Source organism: Ruditapes philippinarum, unplaced genomic scaffold, assembly GCF_026571515.1.
Source record: "Ruditapes philippinarum isolate M1 unplaced genomic scaffold, ASM2657151v2 ctg376_1_1_1_1, whole genome shotgun sequence".
NCBI lineage: Eukaryota > Metazoa > Mollusca > Bivalvia > Venerida > Veneridae > Ruditapes > Ruditapes philippinarum.
In genome coordinates, this window is record NW_026858214.1 from 3,987 (window position 1) to 10,512 (window position 6,526).

Below are 6,526 nucleotides of genomic sequence, written 5' to 3' on the forward strand. Positions count from 1 at the left end.
AATACCGGAGAGAATATAATGACCGAAAAAAAGAAAAAGAAAAAAAAATGCACAGAACCAGATGTACACTTATGTAAATTAACCAAACGAAAACTTACTACAGAGAAAACAGGTAAAATCGCTAAATCAAAAGTCAGTGTAAATATGATTTATTGAAAAGAATTTATGAAATCAAACATTTTAATCATCATTATATCTTTGCCCTCAAATTAATACTTGCTGCTTTTTAAAAATGGCGTGAAAATTGAAGGTTTTTTGACGCTATGTAAGATTAAATTTGATTGGCTAAAAAATTCTGGATTCCAGCCCTGACAGATAAAATTTGTAGAAAGCTGGAAGCCAAGCTTCGATTAAATTTTTGGATGGATTCGGAGTTTAAGGTTGTTTCTCAGTAAAATCCTAACGTAATACCGGCTCGTCGTGGCGAGCCGGTAAAACTATTAACTTTAGATGTATTTTTCGTGCCGTTTTGTAAAATGACATGGTAAGAGCAGTTTAAATATTAGTCCAGTCATTCTAGCTCAAAATAGAGACAAACCTCAAACAAATTGCAACAGAAAATATTTTGAGTGTTTTGAAACCCCAGACCTATATTGTATAACATATCAAAAGTCTAGAAAAATCTAAATTTGAGAATGTTTTCAAAAATTGAGATCATATATATGGGTATCATTGTATTTATTTTTTTAATTTAAACTCAATGTAATACATACATAAAATTTTCCAATCAGTTTTATATATAATATGCATAAAAATATAGCTTAATCTATCCCTATAGTAACATAAAGTAATCAAAAAGTTGTTTTTGTTTAAAGAAAATACTTTTACCTTTCTAAAATTTATTAATTAACTTAAGTGGGTGGGGTAATATTATATTTTTACATTGCTGTAGATCAACCATTTATTGAAAGCTCTATGTAATATAATATTAAACAGAAAATACATAATGGTTTACGTACATGTGAAAAATGTCAAGTTTCAACGTTTTATGAATTTAATTTACATTCCATCAATAATTAATGCATATATTGAAATATTTATATTAACATTGTACAGCTAGTGGGTGGGGTAATTTTATACAAAATAAAAAAAACATTAAGGAAATTTATATTATCTATGATAATTATATTGAGTATTATACTAACTTGAATACTTTCAAGCACATCTGTTGTATATTTTTCTGAGTCATTAAATAACATCATGAAATTGGGTCAAAAGATGTGACATTGACCTTTTGGAAGGTCAATTTCAAATATTTGATACATTTGAGCATAAAATGTAAAAAAAAATATTTGCAAATTTTTTTTGGTAAAATATCTTCGCTAAGCATAAGCACAAGAATGTCATGACTTTTACAAAGCGTCACTCGCTTCTGTAATTTCTGGTCGACCAATCTTTCACTTTTTATCACTAGATGGTAGCACCTGAAATTCTTCTGTATCTTTTCCAGTTCTGAAATTAGACTAGCATAAACATGTTTGATGGTAAAGAGCATCCTCTACAACCTGTTCTATCCTTGCTCTCACTGTATCAGACAAACAGTCATTCCTCTGTATACATATATTCAAAACAGTAGGTTCTAGTGTCCTAACTGGCGAAACATCACACTTCCTTGTTTTACCCTTACTTATTAAAGATTGACCACAATATAAACAATCTTTTTTGTGTGAAAACTTATCAGTCATTGATCTCAATGGTGGCATCAGTGTTTTCTTTTCCTGTCTTAGTGTCTCTTTTAGTGTAATGTGGGTTACAGTACATCTTTCTACACTCAATGTGAATATATTATTCCGATTCAACTTTTAAACTGTCATTTTATTTCTCACTGGCAGCATTTATTCCCTTGCATTCCTTTTCGTTGCCTTTAACTGTCTTTGTATGATCATCAAACAGCCGTTATCCAATCCGAAAGGAGTTCATCTTGAAAAAAAAAACAATAACTGATATTGTAAGATTTATAAAATCTGTTTTTTACATTATATGGAGGTTGATCCAGAATTACCCAAAATTTGTTTATAATTCTGATAACTTTTTATGTTTTCTTCATTAAATTTATAAATGCGCAAAGATCGATGTTTCTTCTATTTAATTGCCAAATATAATTGATTATAAACATCCAGTACCGTCTCAGGCCGCCTTAAATAACCCTGGATATGCCACAGCAACACGACGTTCGTTGAAATTTATAATACACCAAAGTGCCTGACACAAAAAGGGATCATGTCCAATATTTGCCGAAGGTTAATGTAAAGCCTGCTAAAATTTCACGTCGTTTGAACATTGTATTTTTGTGTAATCATTTGTAATTGCAACGTTTATTTATGCAAAAACGTCTTCATTAAGGCGTCAGAAAACGGCACTTTCATAAACATTTGTCAACTGTTTAGACAGCCTACCATAGAAACATCTAATATGATAAAAGAAATTCGACACAAGTATTTTGTTAGTCATGCATACAAAACTTTTTGAGGGGTAAAGAAGTTTTTTTACCAGACTGTTGGAGTAATTTTAAAGATAAATACATATCGTTTGCGGCATAGAAGAATACGCGTGAAGTTAACGTTCTCCGTCGCTGTGGCGATTGAAAAATACAAATATGCTGTCATATGCGGCCTTACACAATTTCAATGCGATTTAAAAAAATGAATTCTAATTGACGATTGTGTGCTGTTTTTCATACTTTATTTGTTTTCTTTTACATGCACTTTTTATCTAATGAAATTGTATGAATCATATATTTTATGCCTTCAGCTTTAAGATGATCTTGTGTATGAATCACAGCAATCAAAGCAATTAGCAGTTCAATAGTCATAGGTTTAGGTTGTTAGTACACTTACAGTGAATGGCATCGGGAGGATTCCCTATGTATAAGAACAATAGAACATCAACCTTTTTTGCATAATGTGACAAATCCTATCTTTGCTTATATGGTAGGCATACTGTGTTTATTTATCATATTCTTGTTTCCTTGTAAAGAGGATATATTACGCAGTAATAAAGTGTTTGTAATATGAACTTTGAATAAATATTATTGAATTTATTGTTTAAATTACGGGTATTTCTGGATCATCCCTTGCATTCTTGTATTCTGGTTATTTGTAGCTGATTACGTACTGTTTCAGTTATCCCAGAACAGTACGTGTTATTATAAGATGTATTTTTCCTAAAAGGCTTTCCTTAAAATGTTTTAGGTGTATTTATTTGATCAAAGTTGCTGATATGACACACATTTCTTGCATATCAGACTGGCGTTTCCGTTAGTATTGCCCATGCCGGAAATTTCATCTGGTATAGGGGGTGCCAGATGAGTCGCGTGCTGTATAATGTCACGCTTAAGCCCCAGTCACATTAGAGCTTACAACCAGTGAAGACCAGTTCACGATCACCAGTGACATCTGGTCGCGGACAATCTTTAAAACGTGTTACGACGGTCATCGGTGATCTTTGACAGTCGCAGGCTATCTTCTTTAGGTTCCACGACCAATTTCAGTCGTAGAGAGGTTTTTGAGCTTGCACAAAAACCTCCTTGCGATCAAACAGGTCGCTAGTGATCTTATAAGGTCTTAGGCTGTCGCACGATGGTCGTTCAGAAGTGCGACAATCTTACGACAGTCTTTACAAATTGCCACTAGCCACTGATAATCATGAGTAGTCTTTAGTAATCGTGTGATGGTCGTACGACTAGTTGTAGGTGATCGCATGACAGGTCACGGGTAGCCGTAAGTAATCCCACACAATCTTGAGACCATCGTACGTTTGCTTATGACCTTGTCGTGCGATTGTCAATGATGACTGGTCTTACGATAGTCGCAGAAGTAAATTTATACGTGCAAAAATGGTTTTGGTCGCAGACAATCGCTGATGATCGTCAGTTTTACAAGTCGCCGGTGGTCGCAAGTAATCTTAAGCTCTAGTGTGACTGGGGTTTTAGGATGACGTAATTTTACCGTTATGAATGAAGTTGTAATTTCATACGCTGTTGTACGAAAATAGTTTCGGTTGTAATGTCATAAATTCCCATTGAAAATTAAGATAAAGAATTCAAAATATAATGTTATATCGTAAAATATGCAAGAAAAAATATCTGACATATGTTTGCGGTTCGGATCGGAATATCCGTCCCTCGGTAACCCGCCCATGTGCGGTAACTCGGCAAGCCTCGTTACCGCCCAATGGGCGGGTCACCTCGGGACGGATATTCCGATCCGAACTGCAACATATGACAGATATTATTATTATTTTCTAAGGTTTTAATCTAAAATTATAAATATAAAATACCTACTGGTTAAAGTGTTTGGAAGTAACGTAAAGATAAAGTCACATATTGAGTTTAAAAATATCAGCTATCAATTTTAAGCATTTCTAATGCCCATCCGTGCATGCATTAAAAACTATTTGTACTGATATGTTACTATATGGAACTTATGACACACTTTAAAAGTTTGCTTAATATATGAAAAATATCATTAAAGTGATTTTGTGAAACAAATGTCTCACCTATGCATCTTTACCTTTAACTCGTATACATCACAGTGTCCTCAGAACACATGATTGGGCATAACCATTGGCTCTGGTGTGTTGATGAAATCTGTAACATAGAAATTACTTCAAGTTTCTTATTTTCATATTTACGTGAAATATGGTTCTATAGAATACACAGATGTTTTTATTGTTACATTTATTTGCTTAAATTTTGTTTTTAAAAGTGATAAAATTATACTATAGTCAACTTAGATGTGCATTCCGAAAGAAATACTAATATATCACTGTGAATTAATCTTATACACGTAATGCACTTTTTCAAATTCGCGCAGGTGCTATTGTATGCATAAAGATTTTCTTTTGAATTTTGGATCAACTGTGCATGTTTAGCTTGAACTCATACACATCGCCAATCATGAACCAAAACTAGAAATCACGTTTGTTTATTGATAAATTTTTCATGTCACCTTTTCATGTATAAATTTCTTCTATGTCTATTAAAAACTGAAAATAATTTCAGATATATTGAATTATGCATACGACGCTCTATTTCCTCCATGTTTAATATTCACTTAAACTAGTAAAAGAAAATGTTTGATATTTGTGTTATATATGTAAAAATATTACAAATGTAAGCACAAGAAAGCAAACTTACTCATTTAGTGTACATATAGTTTACTGGATTTTTTTTTATTTTCAAAATCAAGCATACATCAATGAAGACTACCTCAAAGCGGTACCCCTGAAATAATAATAACATTAAACACATTATATATGTAAAACAATTTTAAAAAACTATTAAGAAATACAAAAAAACAACGTTGAATACACATTTAACAATAAAACATGATTAAAGTATTCAGAATTTATTTAACGTAATTCGTCATAATTTAAGTGATAATGGCGTTCCATAGTTTAAAAATACTGTCGAAATTAACTTGTTATAAATACACATGTTTAGGGCGATTTTGAATGTTAACTAACACAGGAGTTAATCAGAGTTGTAATTTATATAAATTAAACTGTTTTCCATGAAAAGTATAATACAGATCGCTTGAAACACCCGTTGACCTTCAACGGATAAAGAACTGGTAAACAAGTAATAATTTTCAACAAATACTCATCATAAACTTACGACCACACATAAATAATTCCTATTATGATCTGTAATATTTTAAAGAAAATATACCAACCCACTTTACAGTGTACTTTACTGACATTTATTTTGTTTACACTTATTTTGTTGTTGTTGTCGCCAAATTATGCAGTCGCTATTCTGAGTATCGGAAACGCTTTGTTCGCCTATGGAAGACCGTTGTCGTCAGAACAAAATCACAAAAAATAACGCGATAAAAACCCGTTTTTTTCTATGTTGCGCAACTTAGATTTTGCTAGACTTTTGATATGATTCATGTTATTCCATATACTTTCTATACCAGTTAAAATATTTTCTGTTGCAATTTGTTTGAGGTCGATTTACAGACTGACTGGACTATATGTGCCTGGTAGCGTGTCAGTTTCATAATCAATAATACGACCATAGAGTTATCTGAAGGTCGTGAGTTCGATCCTCACCCGGGGCATTCATTTTTTCTTCAGGGTTTATTATGTTCATCCGATTTTGAAATGTACCATTAACAATTAATTAGTAAAAAAAAGAACCAAGGGGAATTTAATTCTTCAGGGAAGGCTAAACATCGCAAGTACGATATTTCACATAGATGCATAAATTCACGTAATGTTAAAAGCAGGAATATAAACAGTTTATACAACAAGAGCTGTCTGTAGGACAGCATGCTCGACTATTCTAAGTGCTTGATATTAAAAGAGCCTTGATATTGTTAAATTTTTCAAGTTGACAAAAGGGCTAATTTTTTTTTTTTATAAATTCATGTTATAGGCCTTACAGAGAGTATAATTTTACAGAGTTGGCTTGACTATTCGGAAGGTAATGTCACAAGGGTATTTTATTGAGTATAATAATACTAATTACCTATGAATACATAAATTTGACGGAAAAGGTACAAAGGCTTGTTATTAAGAT

At 32.1% G+C, this 6,526-nt stretch overlaps 1 long non-coding RNA gene across 1 annotated transcript; it reads right to left on the reverse strand.

The window, feature by feature from the left end:
- Nucleotides 1-885: 885 nt before the first annotated feature.
- On the reverse strand, nt 886-5,962 carry LOC132752499 (uncharacterized). The gene is made up of 4 exons (XR_009628823.1): nt 5,676-5,962; nt 5,138-5,224; nt 4,512-4,588; nt 886-1,920 (listed from the first exon to the last, which is right to left on the reverse strand). It is a non-coding gene; the product is annotated as an uncharacterized LOC132752499 (long non-coding RNA).
- Between the last annotated feature and the right edge of the window lie 564 nt (nt 5,963-6,526).